The 25,461-nt window shown below is 53.5% G+C and overlaps 19 non-coding genes and 2 pseudogenes across 19 annotated transcripts; all 21 read left to right on the top strand.

The window, feature by feature from the left end:
• Positions 1–6,831: 6,831 nt before the first annotated feature.
• On the top strand, positions 6,832–7,032 carry LOC145275506 (U2 spliceosomal RNA). Its single transcript, XR_013867328.1, has one exon. It is a non-coding gene; the product is annotated as a U2 spliceosomal RNA (small nuclear RNA).
• Positions 7,033–7,389: 357 nt separating this feature from the next.
• On the top strand, positions 7,390–7,590 carry LOC145276004 (U2 spliceosomal RNA). The gene has a single exon (XR_013867755.1). It is a non-coding gene; the product is annotated as a U2 spliceosomal RNA (small nuclear RNA).
• A 357-nt stretch (positions 7,591–7,947) lies between these two features.
• LOC145276003 (U2 spliceosomal RNA) lies at positions 7,948–8,148 on the top strand. The gene has a single exon (XR_013867754.1). It is a non-coding gene; the product is annotated as a U2 spliceosomal RNA (small nuclear RNA).
• A 357-nt stretch (positions 8,149–8,505) lies between these two features.
• LOC145276002 (U2 spliceosomal RNA) lies at positions 8,506–8,706 on the top strand. The gene has a single exon (XR_013867753.1). It is a non-coding gene; the product is annotated as a U2 spliceosomal RNA (small nuclear RNA).
• A 357-nt stretch (positions 8,707–9,063) lies between these two features.
• LOC145276001 (U2 spliceosomal RNA) lies at positions 9,064–9,264 on the top strand. Its single transcript, XR_013867752.1, has one exon. It is a non-coding gene; the product is annotated as a U2 spliceosomal RNA (small nuclear RNA).
• Positions 9,265–9,621: 357 nt separating this feature from the next.
• LOC145276000 (U2 spliceosomal RNA) lies at positions 9,622–9,822 on the top strand. The gene has a single exon (XR_013867751.1). It is a non-coding gene; the product is annotated as a U2 spliceosomal RNA (small nuclear RNA).
• A 357-nt stretch (positions 9,823–10,179) lies between these two features.
• LOC145275999 (U2 spliceosomal RNA) lies at positions 10,180–10,380 on the top strand. Its single transcript, XR_013867750.1, has one exon. It is a non-coding gene; the product is annotated as a U2 spliceosomal RNA (small nuclear RNA).
• A 357-nt stretch (positions 10,381–10,737) lies between these two features.
• On the top strand, positions 10,738–10,938 carry LOC145275998 (U2 spliceosomal RNA). The gene has a single exon (XR_013867749.1). It is a non-coding gene; the product is annotated as a U2 spliceosomal RNA (small nuclear RNA).
• Positions 10,939–11,295: 357 nt separating this feature from the next.
• On the top strand, positions 11,296–11,496 carry LOC145275995 (U2 spliceosomal RNA). Its single transcript, XR_013867747.1, has one exon. It is a non-coding gene; the product is annotated as a U2 spliceosomal RNA (small nuclear RNA).
• Positions 11,497–11,853: 357 nt separating this feature from the next.
• Positions 11,854–12,054, top strand: LOC145275994 (U2 spliceosomal RNA). Its single transcript, XR_013867746.1, has one exon. It is a non-coding gene; the product is annotated as a U2 spliceosomal RNA (small nuclear RNA).
• A 357-nt stretch (positions 12,055–12,411) lies between these two features.
• Positions 12,412–12,565, top strand: LOC145275560 (U2 spliceosomal RNA; annotated as a pseudogene).
• A 7,455-nt stretch (positions 12,566–20,020) lies between these two features.
• On the top strand, positions 20,021–20,230 carry LOC145275522 (U2 spliceosomal RNA; annotated as a pseudogene).
• A 357-nt stretch (positions 20,231–20,587) lies between these two features.
• Positions 20,588–20,788, top strand: LOC145275993 (U2 spliceosomal RNA). Its single transcript, XR_013867745.1, has one exon. It is a non-coding gene; the product is annotated as a U2 spliceosomal RNA (small nuclear RNA).
• A 357-nt stretch (positions 20,789–21,145) lies between these two features.
• Positions 21,146–21,346, top strand: LOC145275992 (U2 spliceosomal RNA). Its single transcript, XR_013867744.1, has one exon. It is a non-coding gene; the product is annotated as a U2 spliceosomal RNA (small nuclear RNA).
• A 357-nt stretch (positions 21,347–21,703) lies between these two features.
• LOC145275991 (U2 spliceosomal RNA) lies at positions 21,704–21,904 on the top strand. The gene has a single exon (XR_013867743.1). It is a non-coding gene; the product is annotated as a U2 spliceosomal RNA (small nuclear RNA).
• Positions 21,905–22,261: 357 nt separating this feature from the next.
• LOC145275990 (U2 spliceosomal RNA) lies at positions 22,262–22,462 on the top strand. The gene has a single exon (XR_013867742.1). It is a non-coding gene; the product is annotated as a U2 spliceosomal RNA (small nuclear RNA).
• Positions 22,463–22,819: 357 nt separating this feature from the next.
• Positions 22,820–23,020, top strand: LOC145275989 (U2 spliceosomal RNA). The gene has a single exon (XR_013867741.1). It is a non-coding gene; the product is annotated as a U2 spliceosomal RNA (small nuclear RNA).
• A 357-nt stretch (positions 23,021–23,377) lies between these two features.
• LOC145275988 (U2 spliceosomal RNA) lies at positions 23,378–23,578 on the top strand. Its single transcript, XR_013867740.1, has one exon. It is a non-coding gene; the product is annotated as a U2 spliceosomal RNA (small nuclear RNA).
• A 357-nt stretch (positions 23,579–23,935) lies between these two features.
• LOC145275987 (U2 spliceosomal RNA) lies at positions 23,936–24,136 on the top strand. Its single transcript, XR_013867739.1, has one exon. It is a non-coding gene; the product is annotated as a U2 spliceosomal RNA (small nuclear RNA).
• Positions 24,137–24,493: 357 nt separating this feature from the next.
• Positions 24,494–24,694, top strand: LOC145275985 (U2 spliceosomal RNA). Its single transcript, XR_013867738.1, has one exon. It is a non-coding gene; the product is annotated as a U2 spliceosomal RNA (small nuclear RNA).
• A 357-nt stretch (positions 24,695–25,051) lies between these two features.
• On the top strand, positions 25,052–25,252 carry LOC145275983 (U2 spliceosomal RNA). Its single transcript, XR_013867736.1, has one exon. It is a non-coding gene; the product is annotated as a U2 spliceosomal RNA (small nuclear RNA).
• The last annotated feature ends 209 nt before the right edge of the window (positions 25,253–25,461 follow it).

Below are 25,461 nucleotides of genomic sequence, written 5' to 3'. Positions count from 1 at the left end.
CCCCCAGTTCGAGAAGGGTCCCCGGGGTCGCCACCCCGGAGTGTTCGGTAGCGTCGGTTGCGTCGGTCGAGTCGGTCGTGTCGGTGTCCGGATCGCGAGCGGGGGTCGCTGCCCCCAGTCCAGTGGTCGAGGCCTCTGGCAGGAGTAGGGAAGGGGTCGAACCCCCTTGGTCAGGTTCGAGACGCGTGTCGGGGGTTGCTGCCCGTAAAGGCAACCCCATTTCGTGCAGGTTGGTAGCCGCCGCTGGCAGCTTGATGGTCGCGGGGGGGACTGCCCTGCAGGGTACCCCCAATAGGGAGAACGCTGATCTGGGGGTAGTTAGCCCTAATGTAGCCGTGGTGGAAGTTGCCCCAACAGCAGCGGTAGGCAAAGTGGGGGAAAAGCTGCCAGGGAAAACTCCAGGGGCCATGTCGAGAGAACAAGTGGCCGAAGCCTGGAGGAACTCAATGAGGGAGTCAACAGGAGGAAAAGAGGCAGCAACGTGGAAGGAGGCGCGAAAAGATAGGAGAAGGCCGGTAAAGCGTTGGTGGGTCACGGATGAGGGTCCCCCAACGGAAACGCAGTCCGAAAAAAGCAGCCCCCAAAAACCAGCAACGGAGGGACTAAGAAAGGTTAGATCCGAGGAGGTGATCGTAGTAGATGGGTGCTCCCAGGGGTCAGGGAGGGCGTCGGATAAGGATGCGGTTCCAGCCAGCGCGGAGGATTGGCCAGCCCTCACCAGGGATGATTCACCAATACCGGCTGCGCAAAAGGAAGTATCGGCAGCCTGGTCCGGAGTAAAATTGCCAGCAGGAATTCCCGGAGGAAAAAAGAAGACCCCCCAATACTATAAAGACCTCCTGGAAAATAATTTCAAAGAATATGCGGCTGGTAACGTGATGAAGGTGGTGCCAGAAGTCCAGGAGGCAATGCAGGACAGGTCAATCGCCTTCCTCACCTTCGACGAGAAGGGGAAGGGACTAACGAGGATCCCAGCTGAAAAGATGCTAGAAATCCTGGGTGAGCTGCGGATTCCGGCCCAGTACTTGGTGCGACGGTTTTTTGCCATGTGGGATATCCTTTTGCCAACGAGGGAAGACGCAGAGAGGTTGGCAAAAGGAGATCTCACCTGGAAGAATTTTCGACTGCGGCCGGAATACAAATCAAAGAGGAGGGCAGCGGTTACAGTGAAGGGAGTGCCCAGCTTCATTTCGGAAGACCAGCTGGGCGCCACGATGGCACAGTACGGGGAGGTCGAGAGTGTGCAGCCGGTGATTGGCCCCCGAGGAATCCGGATGGGGGAGATAAGACTGGACATGAGGGTGGACCGAAAGGAGGTCGAAAAAATCCCCTCCCAACTTTCATGTGAGGGCTGGACAATGCTGGTCATTGTTGAAGGAAGAAGGCCGCACTGCTGGTCCTGCCAGAAACCAGGCCATGTGTCCCGCTTCTGTCCTAAAAGGATAGAAGCCGAAAAAGAAACAGCAGCAAAGAAACTAAGCGAGGACAAGGCGGCGGACAGGAACGAGGCCGGCACCTGGAGTAAGGTGGTCTCCAGGAAAACGAAAAAGATGGAAGTGGCCGCTCCAATAACAACACCCAGAGGAGCGGCAGGGTCGGCCAAAAGAAAACTCAGGGTCAGCTCCTCCGAGTCGGAAGAAGAAGAAGGAGGAGGGGCCAAAAAAGATGCGAAAAGAGAGAAAATGATAGAAGAAGACCCTGAGCATCCAACACAGGTCCCCGAAGAGGATGTCCAGGCCACCCCTCCCCTATTCAGTACCCCTCCAGAGGAAAAGGAGCCGGGCGAAGCTCCAGAAACACCGATGGAGGCTGAGGAGCCAACCAAAAAACGACCAGATGAGAGGCCTGCAGCTCCCAGAGAAGGCAAGTCCAGAAAGTTTCCCTTCTGGCCGGGAGAAAAAATCTGCCAAGTCAGAATGGAAGAATCGGTCAGCGACCTCAATGGAAGACAAAGGAAATTTTTGAGGTCCCTCGAAAACCTCTCAAAGGTGGACGAGAAGGAGGTCGCTGACCCTAGGAATTTTGCGGATGCTCCTCAGCTGATTACGTTCGTCCGGCCAAATAGGGGAGGGCGAGCGAAAGCCTTATGGAGGATGCTAGAAGAAAGCAAGACGGCCTTTAAGGGATTAAAAATATTCGACGGGGAGCACCCATCACTAGGGCAAATAGCCAAAAAATGCGAAGGGAGGGTCCCCATTTATGTTCACCCCTCCCTGTATAGGGCTCTAAAAATTACGTTTCCTCTGGACGTTGGGGGCCTGGCTAGAGACGGACGGCTTACGTCCGACCTGCTCTCGGGCAGTCTTGGCCAGGCTTTTGACGTCCTATCCCCCGAGGACTTCAGACCCCTAGTCGACGAATTTTTCTAGATAGGGAAGCATGGCCACGGGCTTGAACCTGGCTAGTTTAAATGCGAGGGGCATGAGATCTCGAAGCAAGGCTGCTCGCGTGCTGAGGGATCTCGTGGCCCTTGAGGTAGATATAGCTGCGTTACAGGAGACCCACTTTGTTGGGCCCGGGGATTGCAGTGTGCTGGTCAACGACTTTGACGTTTACTCAGCATACGGCAATCTCCGTAGCAGTGGGGTTTCTGTTCTAGTAAGTCGCACCCTGTCTGCGACGGTTACCGTTATCCACGCCGACGCTCATGGGAGGCTGGTCGTGGTCGATGTTGCCGTTAAAAGCGGCGTGTTCCGGATAGTGGCAGTTTATGCACCTAACATCCCCAGCGAGAGGGTTTCCTTTTTTCGGCGGGTGGAGGTGTTTCTCTCTTCGGGTCCGGAGCGGGTAGTGTTAATGGGGGACTGGAATGCCGTCCTGGACCCCAGCATAGATAAGGTCGGGGGGGTTAGAGGGTCGGGTTGGTGTGAAAGCAGCCTGTCTGACCTGATGGCCTCGTGCGATCTGGTCGATAGGTTCCGTCTGGATCACCCCGGGAGGGAGATGTGGACGTGGCATACTAGTGCGGCCTCCAGTCCAAGTACATACTTGGACAGGATGTTAATTAGAAGGGGCGACGTAGATTTTCTATCTTGTCCCACGTTCCACTGGCTAGGTCATTCGGACCACAAACTCGTGTTGGCCCGTTTGAAGTTAGGTAATAGGCCTAGGTTGGCTGGCTACTGGAAGTTGAACGCCTCCTTGTTGGAGTCGGAAGACTTCCGGGAGCGGCTGACAACACTAATCCAGAGGGAGTTAGTGGGGGCGGTTACCGGGAGTAGCTGGTGGGTTAAGCTTAAGGTCACCATTAGGCGCTTTTGTGTCCACTATAGCCAAAGCCTCGCGTTAGTTAGGGCTCGGACCAAAAGGCACTTAGACGATAGACTGACCCGGGCGGTGGCAGGGGGGGATTCCCTAGAACTAGCTCTAGTAAAGGAGGACCTGAATCGCTTGGCTAGCGAGCGATACACAGGTCAGGTAGTTAGAGCTAGGTTAAAAAGAGTCTCCAACGAAGCCGCGAACGTTGACGCTGTTGAGCGTGGGGCTGCTTTAAGACGTGGCTCGGATGGGTACATTCGGGAAGTGAAAGACCTGGAAGGGCGCTCTCTCGTGTCGGCGCGGGAGATCTGCAACGGGTTTCGACAACATCTGGAGGAGCGATTCACCCAACTACCCAGACTCCGCGGCCAGGAGTTTGGCGGCTATTTGGCTGGCTCGCCCCGCCTTACTGCGGACCGAGCGGCTAGCTGCGAGGGGATGGTTACGGAGCGTGAGGTCATTACTGCGTTGAAGCAGGTAGGCCTCAACAAATCTCCGGGACTTGATGGTTTGCCCTATGAATTGTTCTTGAGGCTGTCGCCCATGTTTGTGCCCCTTCTGACGGGCGTGTTTAACCACTGGTTTGTCACGGGCTCGATCCCGAGACAGGTAACCAAAGGAGTGGTCACGCTTCTGAAGAAGGGGAACCAACCTGGAGGGGGGAATCTAGACGATTACAGGCCGATCACTCTGCTTAACGCAGACGTGAAGATTTTGGCTCGCGTTCTCGCAAACCGGATGCAGGTTGTTATCGGTGACTTGATCGAACCGGATCAGAATTACGCTGTGAAGGGTCGATCAATTCAGAACAACTTGCACCTGGTGCGCTTGATCTTAGAGGGTTTAGAAGACGACACGGAAGCCGCGCTGATCAATTTGGATCAGTCCAAGGCGTTCGATAGGGTGGACCATGGGTTCCTGAGGTCTGTTGTGGAAACCGCCGGCTTTGGTCCGGACTTCCGCAAGTGGGTCTCTGCTCTGTATCGTGATCCCGCGGTAGTGGTGCAAGTCAACGGTAGGTTGTCGGAGTCCTTTGGGGTCTCTCGGTCGGTGCGGCAGGGCTGTCCGCTGTCGCCTCTGCTCTATGTCCTGGCGTTGGAGCCCTTCCTTCGCAAATTAAGGGACGAGGCGGCGAGACCAGTCCTACGCGGCATTGCTCTACCTGGCGGCCGATTTGCCAGGGTGTCCGCGTACGCTGATGACGTCACCGTTTTCGCAGCTTGTCGTAACGACATCGAAGCGGTGATAGAGGCGATCGCTGAGTACGAAGTTGTTACAGGGGCCGTGATCAATCGCAGCAAGTCCGTCGGCCTGCGGTTGAGCGCCTGGACCGGGGTAAACTCGCTTCCAGGTGCGTTCGGCTGGACTGATGGCCCGGTTAAGATCCTCGGCGTGTGGTTCGGGCCGGATCTCCAGTTGGACAAGAATTGGTCGGAGGTACAGACGAAGGTCGAATCGTCGGTCGTGTCTTGGATTCGAAGGAGGTTGTCCTTGAAGGGTCGTGCGGAGGCATGCGCCACTTACGTGTTTCCGCTGATCCTTTACCGTTTATCTGTTCTTCCCCTGCCTGCGGACCGCTGTAAGGCTTTAGAGCGCCTCCTTTTTAAACTGCTGTGGAAAGGAGGAGAGCCGTATGTCCGTAGACAGGTCTGTACGCAGAAACTTGGCGAGGGAGGCTTGGGAATGCCGGACTTGAAAAGTCACAAGCATGCTGAAAGACTGGCGTTCCTGAGTCGTACACTGTTAGAGGAGACGCACTGGGTGCCAGCGGTGGAACAGGCTTTTCCGCAGCTCGTATCCGCCCCTGCCGCTGAAGGTCGCAGAAGACCAGCAGGGGATTCGCGTTTCTTCACCGAGTGCCGGGCTGCCCTTAGGGCGTTGCCGGGGTCCAGTGACCTTGCGCGGTCTAGGAGGAGGCTGTATCGGGATCTAGTGGTGGGGACCGCTAACGATCCGCTGGTGGAGCGGCTACATCTGTCGGGGGAGGAGGTTCTCTCGCTGTGGAGTTGGGCGCCTGCCAGCAGTCATTTAAATAATTCAGAATTTTCAGTAACGTGGAGACTGGTCCGGGACGCGTTGCCACTTTTCGACCGACTTGCCAGGGATTGCCGGGATAGAGAATTTTATTATCCCCCGTGCCCCCGCTGCAATGACGAGGAGGAGGACGAGACGAGGGAACACGCGTTCTTTCTTTGCAGCGGGGTGCGGAGTCTCTGGAGGTATGTCGAAGAGGTAACGGCTCGCATCGACCCCGAGCGGTCGGTGCCACTTGATTTAGCGTATGTGGTCGATAATGTGGACCCGCCGTTTTCTAGGGAGAAACGGTTGGTGTTTCTAGCGATACTAGCCGTAGCTAGGTTAGTGACGTGGGTTTCACGTCTAGACATCGTCTATGAGGGGCAGTCTGTTTCCGATCGGGATCTGGTCGTTCGTTTTAAGCACCAACTTAAAACGAAAATCAGATGCGATTGGGAAAGGTTGCCCCGCATCGACTTTGATAGAAGATGGGTGCACAACACTAGTTTGTGCATCCGACGAGGAGCCAGGTTCGAGTTCGTGCTTCCCCCTGGTTAGAATTGGTCCTAGGGTGCTGGGGTTGGTGTTTTCTATACTCGGAACCCACCCCAACGTATTTGTTAAACAAGAGTTTACTCTTGTCCATGGGTAGAAGCTAGGGTTAGTTAGGAGATGGTAACCACTTCGAGTGGAAGATGAGTATCTTTATTAGGGCCTAGACTAGGGATGTATGTGTGTCGATCCGGTCCCTGATTTATTTTTATTCGGCACTAGGAGAGCTTCCAAAGATGCCCACTCCCACTTGTTTGTTTTGTCCCCGGCCTTTGTTGCCCCTTATGCATTTTTATCTTGGAAGACGCCGTCCATTCCCGACGAACCCCCTCCACAAGTTATTTTTTCACCAGCAGTTTTTGCTGTCCCGTAGATCCTCCATTCCCCACTAGGGAGCGACCTGCTTGCTTTCACCTTTCCCTTCGGGGAGGGGACCGGAAGACAGTGGGCGTTCCACTAACGAGTAGAGAGTAGGATGGGAGGGTCCCTTACTAATCCGCCCCCATAGGCATTTTGTTAAGTTGTTTTCTTTTTCTTTCTTTTTGGGTGTATTTTAGCTTGCCCCCCTCCCCTTCATCTCACCCCCATTTATTTAAAAAAAAAAAAAAAAAAAAAAAAAAAAAAAAAAAAAAAAAAAAAAAAAAAAAAAAAAAAAATACTTTTGTTTGTACATATATAATTTTTGTTTTGTTTTTATGTAAATACACTTTTTTATTATTACAGAATGCATGAAGGTCGCCTGCCATCCCGTTAAGCTGGGGAGAATTAGTTTTGTTTTAAATAGGTCCTGGTAAGAATGTAAGGCGAATTGTAGAATGATAGTTCTCTAGTGTAGTCTTTTAATAAAGAACTTGTCTTTCAGTACAAGTCTAGCGTTAGCTTTAGTCAAGACCCGATTTCTTTTTTCCCCACACCCCCCTACTTGGCCCTGGTGCCTAAGTTGTTACGGACCCCAAATAAGGCCTTGGCAGTAGATAATGCCAAGGTCGGGGCCGTAACGACTAAATAAATTCTCGGCCTCTTCTGGCTAAGATCAAAGTGTAGTATCTGTTCTTATCAGCTTAATATCTGATAGGTCCCTCGCATGGAGGGATCACGATATTAAACTGATTTTTGGAACTCGGTCAAGGGTTAGGAGCTTGCTCCCCCTTCTCCACGGGTTGGCCTGGTATTGCACTGCCTCCAGGAGTTAACAGCCCCGATTCTGACCCCAGCTCGCTCGGGAAAGAGTCAGAAAACGCAATCCCAAAAACAGACTGACTACTACTTTGATCTTACTACTAAACTAAACGACTTTGTTGGTCCTTACTTCCCTTTACTTAGTTGTTGCTGGCTTTGCTTTCGTTCGCTTTCGGTTCGGTCCGCTCGGCTGGATGGACCGTTCGTTGGTCTCATTAGCTGGATGACGGAGGCGGGCGGGCGGCCCTCCTTGGCCGCTGCCTGCGATCGACGCTTCCACTAGTAGAGAGGGGCCGGGGGTAGGGGGGTCGTTGTCGCTCTGCCCGCAACCTTTGCCGCCCGGACCGGTCCACTGACGACCCCGGCCCCGGAGGGAGCCCCTTTATCGCTTCTCGGCCTCTTCTGGCTAAGATCAAAGTGTAGTATCTGTTCTTATCAGCTTAATATCTGATAGGTCCCTCGCATGGAGGGATCACGATATTAAACTGATTTTTGGAACTCGGTCAAGGGTTAGGAGCTTGCTCCCCCTTCTCCACGGGTTGGCCTGGTATTGCACTGCCTCCAGGAGTTAACAGCCCCGATTCTGACCCCAGCTCGCTCGGGAAAGAGTCAGAAAACGCAATCCCAAAAACAGACTGACTACTACTTTGATCTTACTACTAAACTAAACGACTTTGTTGGTCCTTACTTCCCTTTACTTAGTTGTTGCTGGCTTTGCTTTCGTTCGCTTTCGGTTCGGTCCGCTCGGCTGGATGGACCGTTCGTTGGTCTCATTAGCTGGATGACGGAGGCGGGCGGGCGGCCCTCCTTGGCCGCTGCCTGCGATCGACGCTTCCACTAGTAGAGAGGGGCCGGGGGTAGGGGGGTCGTTGTCGCTCTGCCCGCAACCTTTGCCGCCCGGACCGGTCCACTGACGACCCCGGCCCCGGAGGGAGCCCCTTTATCGCTTCTCGGCCTCTTCTGGCTAAGATCAAAGTGTAGTATCTGTTCTTATCAGCTTAATATCTGATAGGTCCCTCGCATGGAGGGATCACGATATTAAACTGATTTTTGGAACTCGGTCAAGGGTTAGGAGCTTGCTCCCCCTTCTCCACGGGTTGGCCTGGTATTGCACTGCCTCCAGGAGTTAACAGCCCCGATTCTGACCCCAGCTCGCTCGGGAAAGAGTCAGAAAACGCAATCCCAAAAACAGACTGACTACTACTTTGATCTTACTACTAAACTAAACGACTTTGTTGGTCCTTACTTCCCTTTACTTAGTTGTTGCTGGCTTTGCTTTCGTTCGCTTTCGGTTCGGTCCGCTCGGCTGGATGGACCGTTCGTTGGTCTCATTAGCTGGATGACGGAGGCGGGCGGGCGGCCCTCCTTGGCCGCTGCCTGCGATCGACGCTTCCACTAGTAGAGAGGGGCCGGGGGTAGGGGGGTCGTTGTCGCTCTGCCCGCAACCTTTGCCGCCCGGACCGGTCCACTGACGACCCCGGCCCCGGAGGGAGCCCCTTTATCGCTTCTCGGCCTCTTCTGGCTAAGATCAAAGTGTAGTATCTGTTCTTATCAGCTTAATATCTGATAGGTCCCTCGCATGGAGGGATCACGATATTAAACTGATTTTTGGAACTCGGTCAAGGGTTAGGAGCTTGCTCCCCCTTCTCCACGGGTTGGCCTGGTATTGCACTGCCTCCAGGAGTTAACAGCCCCGATTCTGACCCCAGCTCGCTCGGGAAAGAGTCAGAAAACGCAATCCCAAAAACAGACTGACTACTACTTTGATCTTACTACTAAACTAAACGACTTTGTTGGTCCTTACTTCCCTTTACTTAGTTGTTGCTGGCTTTGCTTTCGTTCGCTTTCGGTTCGGTCCGCTCGGCTGGATGGACCGTTCGTTGGTCTCATTAGCTGGATGACGGAGGCGGGCGGGCGGCCCTCCTTGGCCGCTGCCTGCGATCGACGCTTCCACTAGTAGAGAGGGGCCGGGGGTAGGGGGGTCGTTGTCGCTCTGCCCGCAACCTTTGCCGCCCGGACCGGTCCACTGACGACCCCGGCCCCGGAGGGAGCCCCTTTATCGCTTCTCGGCCTCTTCTGGCTAAGATCAAAGTGTAGTATCTGTTCTTATCAGCTTAATATCTGATAGGTCCCTCGCATGGAGGGATCACGATATTAAACTGATTTTTGGAACTCGGTCAAGGGTTAGGAGCTTGCTCCCCCTTCTCCACGGGTTGGCCTGGTATTGCACTGCCTCCAGGAGTTAACAGCCCCGATTCTGACCCCAGCTCGCTCGGGAAAGAGTCAGAAAACGCAATCCCAAAAACAGACTGACTACTACTTTGATCTTACTACTAAACTAAACGACTTTGTTGGTCCTTACTTCCCTTTACTTAGTTGTTGCTGGCTTTGCTTTCGTTCGCTTTCGGTTCGGTCCGCTCGGCTGGATGGACCGTTCGTTGGTCTCATTAGCTGGATGACGGAGGCGGGCGGGCGGCCCTCCTTGGCCGCTGCCTGCGATCGACGCTTCCACTAGTAGAGAGGGGCCGGGGGTAGGGGGGTCGTTGTCGCTCTGCCCGCAACCTTTGCCGCCCGGACCGGTCCACTGACGACCCCGGCCCCGGAGGGAGCCCCTTTATCGCTTCTCGGCCTCTTCTGGCTAAGATCAAAGTGTAGTATCTGTTCTTATCAGCTTAATATCTGATAGGTCCCTCGCATGGAGGGATCACGATATTAAACTGATTTTTGGAACTCGGTCAAGGGTTAGGAGCTTGCTCCCCCTTCTCCACGGGTTGGCCTGGTATTGCACTGCCTCCAGGAGTTAACAGCCCCGATTCTGACCCCAGCTCGCTCGGGAAAGAGTCAGAAAACGCAATCCCAAAAACAGACTGACTACTACTTTGATCTTACTACTAAACTAAACGACTTTGTTGGTCCTTACTTCCCTTTACTTAGTTGTTGCTGGCTTTGCTTTCGTTCGCTTTCGGTTCGGTCCGCTCGGCTGGATGGACCGTTCGTTGGTCTCATTAGCTGGATGACGGAGGCGGGCGGGCGGCCCTCCTTGGCCGCTGCCTGCGATCGACGCTTCCACTAGTAGAGAGGGGCCGGGGGTAGGGGGGTCGTTGTCGCTCTGCCCGCAACCTTTGCCGCCCGGACCGGTCCACTGACGACCCCGGCCCCGGAGGGAGCCCCTTTATCGCTTCTCGGCCTCTTCTGGCTAAGATCAAAGTGTAGTATCTGTTCTTATCAGCTTAATATCTGATAGGTCCCTCGCATGGAGGGATCACGATATTAAACTGATTTTTGGAACTCGGTCAAGGGTTAGGAGCTTGCTCCCCCTTCTCCACGGGTTGGCCTGGTATTGCACTGCCTCCAGGAGTTAACAGCCCCGATTCTGACCCCAGCTCGCTCGGGAAAGAGTCAGAAAACGCAATCCCAAAAACAGACTGACTACTACTTTGATCTTACTACTAAACTAAACGACTTTGTTGGTCCTTACTTCCCTTTACTTAGTTGTTGCTGGCTTTGCTTTCGTTCGCTTTCGGTTCGGTCCGCTCGGCTGGATGGACCGTTCGTTGGTCTCATTAGCTGGATGACGGAGGCGGGCGGGCGGCCCTCCTTGGCCGCTGCCTGCGATCGACGCTTCCACTAGTAGAGAGGGGCCGGGGGTAGGGGGGTCGTTGTCGCTCTGCCCGCAACCTTTGCCGCCCGGACCGGTCCACTGACGACCCCGGCCCCGGAGGGAGCCCCTTTATCGCTTCTCGGCCTCTTCTGGCTAAGATCAAAGTGTAGTATCTGTTCTTATCAGCTTAATATCTGATAGGTCCCTCGCATGGAGGGATCACGATATTAAACTGATTTTTGGAACTCGGTCAAGGGTTAGGAGCTTGCTCCCCCTTCTCCACGGGTTGGCCTGGTATTGCACTGCCTCCAGGAGTTAACAGCCCCGATTCTGACCCCAGCTCGCTCGGGAAAGAGTCAGAAAACGCAATCCCAAAAACAGACTGACTACTACTTTGATCTTACTACTAAACTAAACGACTTTGTTGGTCCTTACTTCCCTTTACTTAGTTGTTGCTGGCTTTGCTTTCGTTCGCTTTCGGTTCGGTCCGCTCGGCTGGATGGACCGTTCGTTGGTCTCATTAGCTGGATGACGGAGGCGGGCGGGCGGCCCTCCTTGGCCGCTGCCTGCGATCGACGCTTCCACTAGTAGAGAGGGGCCGGGGGTAGGGGGGTCGTTGTCGCTCTGCCCGCAACCTTTGCCGCCCGGACCGGTCCACTGACGACCCCGGCCCCGGAGGGAGCCCCTTTATCGCTTCTCGGCCTCTTCTGGCTAAGATCAAAGTGTAGTATCTGTTCTTATCAGCTTAATATCTGATAGGTCCCTCGCATGGAGGGATCACGATATTAAACTGATTTTTGGAACTCGGTCAAGGGTTAGGAGCTTGCTCCCCCTTCTCCACGGGTTGGCCTGGTATTGCACTGCCTCCAGGAGTTAACAGCCCCGATTCTGACCCCAGCTCGCTCGGGAAAGAGTCAGAAAACGCAATCCCAAAAACAGACTGACTACTACTTTGATCTTACTACTAAACTAAACGACTTTGTTGGTCCTTACTTCCCTTTACTTAGTTGTTGCTGGCTTTGCTTTCGTTCGCTTTCGGTTCGGTCCGCTCGGCTGGATGGACCGTTCGTTGGTCTCATTAGCTGGATGACGGAGGCGGGCGGGCGGCCCTCCTTGGCCGCTGCCTGCGATCGACGCTTCCACTAGTAGAGAGGGGCCGGGGGTAGGGGGGTCGTTGTCGCTCTGCCCGCAACCTTTGCCGCCCGGACCGGTCCACTGACGACCCCGGCCCCGGAGGGAGCCCCTTTATCGCTTCTCGGCCTCTTCTGGCTAAGATCAAAGTGTAGTATCTGTTCTTATCAGCTTAATATCTGATAGGTCCCTCGCATGGAGGGATCACGATATTAAACTGATTTTTGGAACTCGGTCAAGGGTTAGGAGCTTGCTCCCCCTTCTCCACGGGTTGGCCTGGTATTGCACTGCCTCCAGGAGTTAACAGCCCCGATTCTGACCCCAGCTCGCTCGGGAAAGAGTCAGAAAACGCAATCCCAAAAACAGACTGACTACTACTTTGATCTTACTACTAAACTAAACGACTTTGTTGGTCCTTACTTCCCTTTACTTAGTTGTTGCTGGCTTTGCTTTCGTTCGCTTTCGGTTCGGTCCGCTCGGCTGGATGGACCGTTCGTTGGTCTCATTAGCTGGATGACGGAGGCGGGCGGGCGGCCCTCCTTGGCCGCTGCCTGCGATCGACGCTTCCACTAGTAGAGAGGGGCCGGGGGTAGGGGGGTCGTTGTCGCTCTGCCCGCAACCTTTGCCGCCCGGACCGGTCCACTGACGACCCCGGCCCCGGAGGGAGCCCCTTTATCGCTTCTCGGCCTCTTCTGGCTAAGATCAAAGTGTAGTATCTGTTCTCAGTGCGAAACTTTTGCTCTTCCGATTGTCCAAGAAGGGATCTGCCACCGGGCTTTTTAGCCAGGTTAAGGCATCTTTTTTACGTCTGCAAGGACCAGACCCCCTCCTTTGGGGAGTCAGGACCTTCAGCATAGTCTAAGGTTTTAGTCTTAAGTTTTAGTATTAAGTAGTTTTAAGGTTTTCTTCTTTTCTCCCTCTCTCTGGGAGGAATGTCTACTTCTCCCTCTTAATTAACTAGCGGCACTCTGACCCGCTAGTCTTTTGTCTTTCTTCGCTGCTCTCCCGTTGGATCGAGCAGACCGGGTCTCTTTGTCGCTTCCTGTTGGGGTTGTTTGTGGGAAGGGTTTTGGGGTTAATACCTCTTCGTTTTTGCCTTCTCTCTGGGCAAAGATGCCTTTCCCTCTCTCCTCTTAATTGCGACGCGGCACTCTGACCCGCTAGCCACCACTGCGTCTATCTTCTCTGCTCTCCCCCCGCAAGGGGGGATCGAGCTGACTAACCCGACTCCCCCGCAAGGGGAGGTCAAAACTCTGTCTCTCTTCACCCCTGGCCACCCCCTCCATCCCTTTGTCCCCCATACTGTTTTATTTTTCCTCCCTCCCAGGCCGGGTCTGCGTAAGCGGCCAACTCCCCCACCACGATGCCAAGCAGGCGGGGTACCTCACCCCAAATGCGTGACATCGCTCCCCCTGAGAAATCCCCGGAAAAGGGAGTCAATTCCCGGCCCCGGGCTAGTGGAGAGATGAAGAGCAAGCTGGATGATGGTGCCAAGGTAGGGCCGCAGCCCGCGGCGACCTTGGATGGAAGCAGAGGGGTAGGGCCGCAGCCCGCGGCGACCCCCAGTGAAACTACCAAAAAGGAGCAGACGGCTCCCCACGAGGGCAACCGAAATACAAAAGCGGGCTCAAGTTGTCCAGTTGGAAAAAAGGAAGAGGGGCACGGACAAGTGACACCCCAGAGCCCAAAAGCAACGGTGGCAACACCAGCACAACGCCACTCCGCTCCCCAAAAGAGGGACTCCCCAACAACCGTAGGGGAAAAGGGAAAGAACAACCCCTCTAAGGATACTGAAGAAGAGCTGTTCAGTGAAACCATCTCCTCCTTACAGTCATTATTCGAGGAGGACATGGTGGATCCGTCACCCTCGAACACTCCCCAAGAGGGCAACGGCAGTAAACAAGCAGCCGAACATACAAGGCATATCTCGACCGGCAACAACACGTCGCATACGGAAGAGATATCGAAAGCAGAGGCCGCTACTAAAACTACGATGACCTCCCCAGAAGCGGAACGCCCTACATCGAAGGAGAAAGCGGCCCAACCACAGAAGAAGAGGACGGAGAAGGACCCGGAAAGTCGGGGGAGCCAGCACGCTTCATCAACTGCGGACTGGCCCACCCTGCCTGGAAAAGGTCAGACCCCCAACTCTATGACCAGTTCTTCCTCCACCAAGCAAAAAGCGCCTGTCACCGCTCCCTCAGCTCCTGGTCCATCGAACACACAACAAGGAGGAGTCGCAGCATGGGGACAGAAAGAGGAGGAGAAAATGACTCCTCAGGAATACCGTGACCTCTTCCTCTCGACATACAAAAGCGTCACGGAAGGAAACACGGTTCAGCCACTCCCAGGTCAGGTGGAAAGTTTAGAGAAGAGAGTGTTATCTCTAATCACCTCTGACACTAAGACCAGAAGCCTGACAGGGTTAAATAAAGAAACAATGGTGAAGATCCTGATGGAGCAGAACATCCCTGCGAATTACATCTGCAGGAAAAGCTATGCCATGTGGGATGTCCTGCTCCCCACCCCAGAAGACGCCGTCAGACTTGCTAAGGCAAACCACCAATCAAAAAATATAAAACTACATCCGGTTTACCTTAACAAAAGAAGAACAGTGGTGTCGGTGCTGAACGTCCCCTGCTACATGGGAGCAAGACAGCTGGGGGCCATCCTCAGCCAATATGGAGATGTCGAGGAGGTCACGCCCTGCCGCGGTCAGAGAAACATCATGACCGGCGACTACAAGGTGCAGATGGTGGTGGATAAGGTGGGCTTCTTCAGCATCCCGGCCACGATCCAGTTTGGGGATTGGACGCTCTCATTGATAGTCGAAGGGAGGAGACCCCACTGCTGGCAATGCCAACAACAGGGCCATATGGCCAAGGACTGCCCCAAACGGAAAGCAGCCAGCAGAAAACCGGAGGCGTCCAAAGCCGCAGTCATGGCCCCCGCTCCAGCTAAAACTACAAACCCCCCAGAAGCCAAACAGGGATGGGTGACGGTCGCGAAAAAGGGCAAGACCAGCATACAGCCTTGCACGCAAGTAGCGAAAACAGCCCAACCCGAAGACAATGGAAAAGAAATCACCAACATGGACACACAAATACCAGCCTCCTCGAATAAAAGAAAACTTCAAGAATCCGAGGAGGAAGCAGTGTCGGAGGAAGAGGAAGAAGCCTCACCGACCAGGACAGCGCTGAGCGCTACAGAAATAAGAAGAGCTAGGAGGAGAAAGAGCCGGAAAATGAGGGCAGACCACCAAACCCCCACAGAGACTGACTTACCAGCTGAAAATCAGTCGCTGCGCCCCGTCTCCTCTTCGACTCCCCAGCCTAAGCTACAAACATCCCCCTCGCCCGCACTCCCTAACACGCCGATAGATGCTACGTGCCCCGTGTCTTGCGACAAGTCCACTAACGTCGCTTCAGAACAAAACACTCTCTCCCCAAAAAACTCTCCCCCTACTCAGCATCAAGAGAACCCCTCCCCGGCGGGGAGAACAGAAAGAACCAAGAAGCTGCCATTCCTGCCAGGAGGCAGGATATGCGAAACGGACCTTCAGCGGATTACACCAGAACTGAAAGGAAAGCAGAAGGTCCGTTTCAACAAGCTCCAAAACTTTTTATATGTGGGTGGTGACAGAGTCACACAACCACACTGCTTTAAAGATGCCCCCTTACTGACAACTTTTGTAAGGGCCAACAAGGACTCGAGAACGGAGGGTCTATGGGCAATGCTGGAGGCAGCCAAGGAGGCAATACCAGGCCAACAGCTTGTCGACATGGACCACCCGTCTCTTAAAAACCTATCAGTGAAATGCGAAGGTCGCACACCCCTGTATGTCCATCCTTCCCTATACAGGGCATTAAAACTAACTTTTCCCCTGGACGTGGGAGGCGTTGCCAAGGATGGATTACCTTCTGCGGAGCTGCTGACCGGAAGCCTTGGGCAAGCCTGCTACGTCCTCACTCCCGAGGACTTCAGACCCGTCTGTGACACTGCCTAAGGTAAGTGAACATGGCTTTAAACTTGGCTACATTTAATGTGAGGGGCATCAGGTGTCGAAGCAAGGCCTCGCGCGTTGTGAGAGACCTGGTGTCCCTTAAGGTAGATATCGCCGCTATCCAGGAGACCCACTTTGTTTGTGACGAGGATTGTCAGGTGCTGGTAAACGATTACGATGTTTACTCAGCATATGGCAATACTTATAGTCGTGGAATCTCCTTGCTAGTGAAACGCACCCTGTCAGCGTCGGTGAATGTTGTTCACGCAGGCGAGGACGGGCGGGCGCTTGTTGTTGATGTTGCTGTTAATTGTAGTGCTTTTCGGATTGTTGCTGTTTATGCTCCCAATGCTGCTGTAGAGAGGGCAACCTTTTTTCGACGGTTGGAGGGCTTCTTAGTGGATCCGGAACGGTTAGTTTTAATGGGTGATTGGAATGCAATCCTTGATCCCAGTATAGATAAGGTCGGGGGAGCTAGTGGGTCGGCGTGGTGTGACAGCTCTCTGTCTGACCTGATGGCTTCGTGCGATCTCGTCGACAGATTTCGTCTTGATCATCCAGGGCGGGAGATGTGGACGTGGCATTCTGTAGTGCCTTCCCATCCGAGTACTTACTTGGATCGGATGTTAGTTAGAAGAGGCGACATAGACTTCCTATCTTGCCCCACGTTCCACTTATTAGGACACTCGGACCATAAACTTGTTATGGCCCGTTTGAACTTAAGTGCTAGGCCTAAACTGGCCGGATACTGGAAGTTCAACATCTACTTGCTGGAGCTGGAGGACTACCGGTTGAAGGTCACTGAGCTAATTCAGAGGGCTTTAGTGGGGGCGGTTACAGGGAGTAAGTGGTGGGTTAGTCTTAAGGCTAAAATTAGGCGCTTCTCTGTCAAGTATAGCCAACGCCTCGCGTTAGATAAGGCTGAGGCAAAGAAGCGCTTAGAGGATAAGCTGACCCGGGCGGTGGAAGGGGGGGATCCCCTAGAGTTAGCACTAGCTAAACAAGATCTCAACCGCTTGGCTAGCGAGCGGTATGAAGGTCAAGTAGTTAGGGCTAGGTTAAATAAAGTTTCTAACGAGGCTGTGAATGTTGACGCCGTTGAGCGTAAGGCTGCTTTAAGGCGCGGTTCGGATGGGTACATTCGTAAAGTACATAACCTGGAAGGACACGCTTTAGTATCGACTCGGGAGATCTGCGAGGGGTTTCGGGAGCATCTATCGGTGCGCTTCACCCAACTACCCAGGCTCAGGGTTGATGAGTTTGGCAGCTATTTGGCTGACTCGCCCCGCCTCACGGCGGCTCGAGCGGCTAGCTGTGATGGTCTTATTACTGAACATGAGGTCATTACTGCGTTGAAGCAGGTCGGCTATAACAAATCTCCGGGGCTTGATGGTTTACCCTACGAGTTCTACTTGAGGCTGTCGCCCATGTTGGTCCCTCTTCTGAAGGATATGTTCAACCATTGGTTTGCCCAGGGCTCCATCCCTGGACAGGTGACCAAGGGTGTGATCACATTGCTGAGGAAAGGTCAACGGCATGGCGGGAGGGAAAACTTTGATGATTTTAGGCCCTTGACTCTGCTAAACACAGAGTTAAAGATTTTGGCAAAGATTCTTGCGAATCGCTTGCAGGTTGTCATCACTGATTTGATCGAACCAGACCAGACTTATGCTGTGAAGGGGAGATCAATTCAAGACAATTTGCACTTGATACGCTCGATCATAGAGGGGACAGAAGACGACGCCGAAGCCGCGCTGATCAGTTTGGATCAGTCCAAGGCATTCGATAGGGTCGACCATCGGTTCCTAGGATCTGTGTTAGAGGCCGCCGGATTTAATCCGGACTTCCGCAAGTGGATCTTTGTTCTGTATGACAGGCCAACGGTGGCGGTGCAGATCAACGGTAAGCTATCGGAGTCATTCGCTGTCTCTCGGTCGGTGCGACAGGGTTGTCCGCTGTCGCCTCTGCTGTATGTCCTGGCGTTGGAACCCCTCCTTCGCATTTAAGGGACGAGGCGACTACACCAGTCCTGCGCGGAAAGCTCTCCCTGGAGGCACACGAGCAGGGTTTCCGCGTTCGCCGATGACGTCACCGTGTTCGTGTCTTGCCTCACGGACATTCAAGCGGTGGTCGAGGCGCTCGCTCGTTACGAAGAAGTAACAGGGGCCATCTTCAACCGTAGCAAGTCTGCTGGCCTGCGGTTGGGGGCCTGGACCGGGTAAACTCGCTTCCAGGTATTTTCAGCTGGACCGATGGACCGGTCCGTAATCTCGGTGTCTGGTTTGGACCGGGACTTCAGCTGGAAAAGAATTGGTCGGAAGTACAGTCTAAGGTCAAATCGTCAGTCAAGACTTGGATTGGAAGGAAATTGTCCTTGAAGGGTCGGGCGGAGGCGTGTGCTACATACGTCTTTCCGCTCATCCTTTACCGTTTGTCTGTACTTCCTCTCCCTGCAGAACGCCTAACCCGCTTACAAGGGCGCCTCGATTCACTTTTGTGGAACGAGGGTAAGCACTATGTCTGCAGAGAGGTCTGTGTTCAACGTCCGAGCGAGGGAGGCCTGAGTCAGCCCAGTCTCTTGTGTCACAGAAACGCCGAGAGATTGGCTTTCCTGGGTCGTTCGCTTGAAGGAGACGCTCCTTGGGTCCCTGTGGTTGAGAACTCGTTTCCCAATCTCAAACCCAACCCTTCGGTAGAAGGTCGTCGTAGACCGAAGGGGGAGTCCAAGTTCTTCTCCGAATGCCGGACCGCTCTTAGAGCTTTGCCGGGGACCAGTGTCCTCGATCAGCCAAGGAAGGAACTGTATCGGGATTTAGTGGAGGGGACCGCGAAGGATCCACTTTGTAGGCGGATGGGATGGTCGATGAAGGTTGTCCGTTCTCAATGGTGTTGGGCGCCGGGACGGGAGATTCTGAATAACTCGGAATTCTCCCTGACTTGGCGACTGGTCCGAAATGCGCTGCCCCTCTTCGACGAACTTTTCCGGTATAAAGAACATACCAGGCGCTTCTGTCCGTGCTGTGACGAACGCGAGCCCGAAACTATCGAGCACGCGTTTTTTAGTTGCAGCCGGATACAGCCCCTTTTAAAGTACGTCGAGGGGGTAACAGCTCGCATCGATGCCGAGTGTCTGCTCGATCTCGACGTAGGAACTTTTGTGTACAACATGGAGCCGCCGTTCCCCAGGGAGGAAAGTTTGGTTTTCCTGGCGATCCTAGCAGTAGCGCGCATGACCATCTGGATCACGCGCCTCAAGTTGGTCCGCGAAGGGACATCTGTTCCGGATCGGGATCTGATCGTTTACTTTAAACATTTGCTTAAAGTAAAGATCAGATGCGATTGGAAGAGGTTGCCTAGAGTGGAATTTGACAAGAGGTGGGTGCACAGCACTAGTTTGTGCATCCGTCGAGGAGCCAAGTTTCAATACGTGTTCCCTCCTTAGGCATGGCATGGGCGGTGCTGGGTCCTACGGAACCCATCCCGCCTAGGTTAGCATAAGTTCAAGTAAAGTAACTCTTGACTGGTGGTACAAATGAGATCCTGTCCCTGATTTTATTTTTTGGTATTAGAGTACCTCTGAGTCTGCCCAACCCCTCTGCTCCTCAGGTTTATTTTCTGATGTCCCCGGTCGCTCCCCTACTCAGAGGTCACCCTCCTACCCCCTCCATCCGTTGCTGTATTTTCTCCCACCTCTATTAAGGCCATTTCCCCATACCCATTAGGGACGCCCTGCTTGTTTTCGGTTCCCCGGAAAACAGTGGGAAATCTAACCACATAGAATAGTACAGGGGGGTCTTACTAACAACACATTAGTAGTTTTTTCCCTTATTTTTTGAAAATGAACATTTTTATTAGTATAGTCCCACTCCACGAACATTTTATTCCCAATTAATTCAAAAACTCTTTTCAATGAAATCGAACTTTATTTTCTAACACATGCACATACACACACAAAAAAAAAAAAAAAAAAAAAAAAAAAAAAAAAAAAAAAAAAAAAAAAAAAAAAAAAAAAAAAAAAAATGCACACACAACACACAGATAAGGTTTTACAAATTGTACATAAGTTATTTTTTACACTAAACGCTGGGGTATTAGTTAGATTAAGATCCACAGAGTGATTGAGGTATTTTGGTAAATGTTGCCAGTCAAGAGTAAGACTTCAAAGTCTCATCTGTTAGATAGTCACAAAGACCCTGTACCCTCCCCCTCCCAATTTCTTATAGGGCCTTGTGCCTAATTTTGTTGTGTTGATTTTTGTTTTTTATAATTTGAAATTGTAAATGCATTTTTTGACTACAATAAAATAAATAAATAAGATCAAAGTGTAGTATCTGTTCTTATCAGCTTAATATCTGATAGGTCCCTCGCATGGAGGGATCACGATATTAAACTGATTTTTGGAACTCGGTCAAGGGTTAGGAGCTTGCTCCCCCTTCTCCACGGGTTGGCCTGGTATTGCACTGCCTCCAGGAGTTAACAGCCCCGATTCTGACCCCAGCTCGCTCGGGAAAGAGTCAGAAAACGCAATCCCAAAAACAGACTGACTACTACTTTGATCTTACTACTAAACTAAACGACTTTGTTGGTCCTTACTTCCCTTTACTTAGTTGTTGCTGGCTTTGCTTTCGTTCGCTTTCGGTTCGGTCCGCTCGGCTGGATGGACCGTTCGTTGGTCTCATTAGCTGGATGACGGAGGCGGGCGGGCGGCCCTCCTTGGCCGCTGCCTGCGATCGACGCTTCCACTAGTAGAGAGGGGCCGGGGGTAGGGGGGTCGTTGTCGCTCTGCCCGCAACCTTTGCCGCCCGGACCGGTCCACTGACGACCCCGGCCCCGGAGGGAGCCCCTTTATCGCTTCTCGGCCTCTTCTGGCTAAGATCAAAGTGTAGTATCTGTTCTTATCAGCTTAATATCTGATAGGTCCCTCGCATGGAGGGATCACGATATTAAACTGATTTTTGGAACTCGGTCAAGGGTTAGGAGCTTGCTCCCCCTTCTCCACGGGTTGGCCTGGTATTGCACTGCCTCCAGGAGTTAACAGCCCCGATTCTGACCCCAGCTCGCTCGGGAAAGAGTCAGAAAACGCAATCCCAAAAACAGACTGACTACTACTTTGATCTTACTACTAAACTAAACGACTTTGTTGGTCCTTACTTCCCTTTACTTAGTTGTTGCTGGCTTTGCTTTCGTTCGCTTTCGGTTCGGTCCGCTCGGCTGGATGGACCGTTCGTTGGTCTCATTAGCTGGATGACGGAGGCGGGCGGGCGGCCCTCCTTGGCCGCTGCCTGCGATCGACGCTTCCACTAGTAGAGAGGGGCCGGGGGTAGGGGGGTCGTTGTCGCTCTGCCCGCAACCTTTGCCGCCCGGACCGGTCCACTGACGACCCCGGCCCCGGAGGGAGCCCCTTTATCGCTTCTCGGCCTCTTCTGGCTAAGATCAAAGTGTAGTATCTGTTCTTATCAGCTTAATATCTGATAGGTCCCTCGCATGGAGGGATCACGATATTAAACTGATTTTTGGAACTCGGTCAAGGGTTAGGAGCTTGCTCCCCCTTCTCCACGGGTTGGCCTGGTATTGCACTGCCTCCAGGAGTTAACAGCCCCGATTCTGACCCCAGCTCGCTCGGGAAAGAGTCAGAAAACGCAATCCCAAAAACAGACTGACTACTACTTTGATCTTACTACTAAACTAAACGACTTTGTTGGTCCTTACTTCCCTTTACTTAGTTGTTGCTGGCTTTGCTTTCGTTCGCTTTCGGTTCGGTCCGCTCGGCTGGATGGACCGTTCGTTGGTCTCATTAGCTGGATGACGGAGGCGGGCGGGCGGCCCTCCTTGGCCGCTGCCTGCGATCGACGCTTCCACTAGTAGAGAGGGGCCGGGGGTAGGGGGGTCGTTGTCGCTCTGCCCGCAACCTTTGCCGCCCGGACCGGTCCACTGACGACCCCGGCCCCGGAGGGAGCCCCTTTATCGCTTCTCGGCCTCTTCTGGCTAAGATCAAAGTGTAGTATCTGTTCTTATCAGCTTAATATCTGATAGGTCCCTCGCATGGAGGGATCACGATATTAAACTGATTTTTGGAACTCGGTCAAGGGTTAGGAGCTTGCTCCCCCTTCTCCACGGGTTGGCCTGGTATTGCACTGCCTCCAGGAGTTAACAGCCCCGATTCTGACCCCAGCTCGCTCGGGAAAGAGTCAGAAAACGCAATCCCAAAAACAGACTGACTACTACTTTGATCTTACTACTAAACTAAACGACTTTGTTGGTCCTTACTTCCCTTTACTTAGTTGTTGCTGGCTTTGCTTTCGTTCGCTTTCGGTTCGGTCCGCTCGGCTGGATGGACCGTTCGTTGGTCTCATTAGCTGGATGACGGAGGCGGGCGGGCGGCCCTCCTTGGCCGCTGCCTGCGATCGACGCTTCCACTAGTAGAGAGGGGCCGGGGGTAGGGGGGTCGTTGTCGCTCTGCCCGCAACCTTTGCCGCCCGGACCGGTCCACTGACGACCCCGGCCCCGGAGGGAGCCCCTTTATCGCTTCTCGGCCTCTTCTGGCTAAGATCAAAGTGTAGTATCTGTTCTTATCAGCTTAATATCTGATAGGTCCCTCGCATGGAGGGATCACGATATTAAACTGATTTTTGGAACTCGGTCAAGGGTTAGGAGCTTGCTCCCCCTTCTCCACGGGTTGGCCTGGTATTGCACTGCCTCCAGGAGTTAACAGCCCCGATTCTGACCCCAGCTCGCTCGGGAAAGAGTCAGAAAACGCAATCCCAAAAACAGACTGACTACTACTTTGATCTTACTACTAAACTAAACGACTTTGTTGGTCCTTACTTCCCTTTACTTAGTTGTTGCTGGCTTTGCTTTCGTTCGCTTTCGGTTCGGTCCGCTCGGCTGGATGGACCGTTCGTTGGTCTCATTAGCTGGATGACGGAGGCGGGCGGGCGGCCCTCCTTGGCCGCTGCCTGCGATCGACGCTTCCACTAGTAGAGAGGGGCCGGGGGTAGGGGGGTCGTTGTCGCTCTGCCCGCAACCTTTGCCGCCCGGACCGGTCCACTGACGACCCCGGCCCCGGAGGGAGCCCCTTTATCGCTTCTCGGCCTCTTCTGGCTAAGATCAAAGTGTAGTATCTGTTCTTATCAGCTTAATATCTGATAGGTCCCTCGCATGGAGGGATCACGATATTAAACTGATTTTTGGAACTCGGTCAAGGGTTAGGAGCTTGCTCCCCCTTCTCCACGGGTTGGCCTGGTATTGCACTGCCTCCAGGAGTTAACAGCCCCGATTCTGACCCCAGCTCGCTCGGGAAAGAGTCAGAAAACGCAATCCCAAAAACAGACTGACTACTACTTTGATCTTACTACTAAACTAAACGACTTTGTTGGTCCTTACTTCCCTTTACTTAGTTGTTGCTGGCTTTGCTTTCGTTCGCTTTCGGTTCGGTCCGCTCGGCTGGATGGACCGTTCGTTGGTCTCATTAGCTGGATGACGGAGGCGGGCGGGCGGCCCTCCTTGGCCGCTGCCTGCGATCGACGCTTCCACTAGTAGAGAGGGGCCGGGGGTAGGGGGGTCGTTGTCGCTCTGCCCGCAACCTTTGCCGCCCGGACCGGTCCACTGACGACCCCGGCCCCGGAGGGAGCCCCTTTATCGCTTCTCGGCCTCTTCTGGCTAAGATCAAAGTGTAGTATCTGTTCTTATCAGCTTAATATCTGATAGGTCCCTCGCATGGAGGGATCACGATATTAAACTGATTTTTGGAACTCGGTCAAGGGTTAGGAGCTTGCTCCCCCTTCTCCACGGGTTGGCCTGGTATTGCACTGCCTCCAGGAGTTAACAGCCCCGATTCTGACCCCAGCTCGCTCGGGAAAGAGTCAGAAAACGCAATCCCAAAAACAGACTGACTACTACTTTGATCTTACTACTAAACTAAACGACTTTGTTGGTCCTTACTTCCCTTTACTTAGTTGTTGCTGGCTTTGCTTTCGTTCGCTTTCGGTTCGGTCCGCTCGGCTGGATGGACCGTTCGTTGGTCTCATTAGCTGGATGACGGAGGCGGGCGGGCGGCCCTCCTTGGCCGCTGCCTGCGATCGACGCTTCCACTAGTAGAGAGGGGCCGGGGGTAGGGGGGTCGTTGTCGCTCTGCCCGCAACCTTTGCCGCCCGGACCGGTCCACTGACGACCCCGGCCCCGGAGGGAGCCCCTTTATCGCTTCTCGGCCTCTTCTGGCTAAGATCAAAGTGTAGTATCTGTTCTTATCAGCTTAATATCTGATAGGTCCCTCGCATGGAGGGATCACGATATTAAACTGATTTTTGGAACTCGGTCAAGGGTTAGGAGCTTGCTCCCCCTTCTCCACGGGTTGGCCTGGTATTGCACTGCCTCCAGGAGTTAACAGCCCCGATTCTGACCCCAGCTCGCTCGGGAAAGAGTCAGAAAACGCAATCCCAAAAACAGACTGACTACTACTTTGATCTTACTACTAAACTAAACGACTTTGTTGGTCCTTACTTCCCTTTACTTAGTTGTTGCTGGCTTTGCTTTCGTTCGCTTTCGGTTCGGTCCGCTCGGCTGGATGGACCGTTCGTTGGTCTCATTAGCTGGATGACGGAGGCGGGCGGGCGGCCCTCCTTGGCCGCTGCCTGCGATCGACGCTTCCACTAGTAGAGAGGGGCCGGGGGTAGGGGGGTCGTTGTCGCTCTGCCCGCAACCTTTGCCGCCCGGACCGGTCCACTGACGACCCCGGCCCCGGAGGGAGCCCCTTTATCGCTTCTCGGCCTCTTCTGGCTAAGATCAAAGTGTAGTATCTGTTCTTATCAGCTTAATATCTGATAGGTCCCTCGCATGGAGGGATCACGATATTAAACTGATTTTTGGAACTCGGTCAAGGGTTAGGAGCTTGCTCCCCCTTCTCCACGGGTTGGCCTGGTATTGCACTGCCTCCAGGAGTTAACAGCCCCGATTCTGACCCCAGCTCGCTCGGGAAAGAGTCAGAAAACGCAATCCCAAAAACAGACTGACTACTACTTTGATCTTACTACTAAACTAAACGACTTTGTTGGTCCTTACTTCCCTTTACTTAGTTGTTGCTGGCTTTGCTTTCGTTCGCTTTCGGTTCGGTCCGCTCGGCTGGATGGACCGTTCGTTGGTCTCATTAGCTGGATGACGGAGGCGGGCGGGCGGCCCTCCTTGGCCGCTGCCTGCGATCGACGCTTCCACTAGTAGAGAGGGGCCGGGGGTAGGGGGGTCGTTGTCGCTCTGCCCGCAACCTTTGCCGCCCGGACCGGTCCACTGACGACCCCGGCCCCGGAGGGAGCCCCTTTATCGCTTCTCGGCCTCTTCTGGCTAAGATCAAAGTGTAGTATCTGTTCTTATCAGCTTAATATCTGATAGGTCCCTCGCATGGAGGGATCACGATATTAAACTGATTTTTGGAACTCGGTCAAGGGTTAGGAGCTTGCTCCCCCTTCTCCACGGGTTGGCCTGGTATTGCACTGCCTCCAGGAGTTAACAGCCCCGATTCTGACCCCAGCTCGCTCGGGAAAGAGTCAGAAAACGCAATCCCAAAAACAGACTGACTACTACTTTGATCTTACTACTAAACTAAACGACTTTGTTGGTCCTTACTTCCCTTTACTTAGTTGTTGCTGGCTTTGCTTTCGTTCGCTTTCGGTTCGGTCCGCTCGGCTGGATGGACCGTTCGTTGGTCTCATTAGCTGGATGACGGAGGCGG

The sequence above is a fragment of the Euprymna scolopes genome, unplaced genomic scaffold (genome assembly GCF_053919585.1).
Source record: "Euprymna scolopes isolate OS-2025 unplaced genomic scaffold, ASM5391958v1 sca7, whole genome shotgun sequence".
Taxonomy (NCBI): domain Eukaryota; kingdom Metazoa; phylum Mollusca; class Cephalopoda; order Sepiida; family Sepiolidae; genus Euprymna; species Euprymna scolopes.
This window is presented reverse-complemented; position numbering and strand designations above follow the sequence as displayed.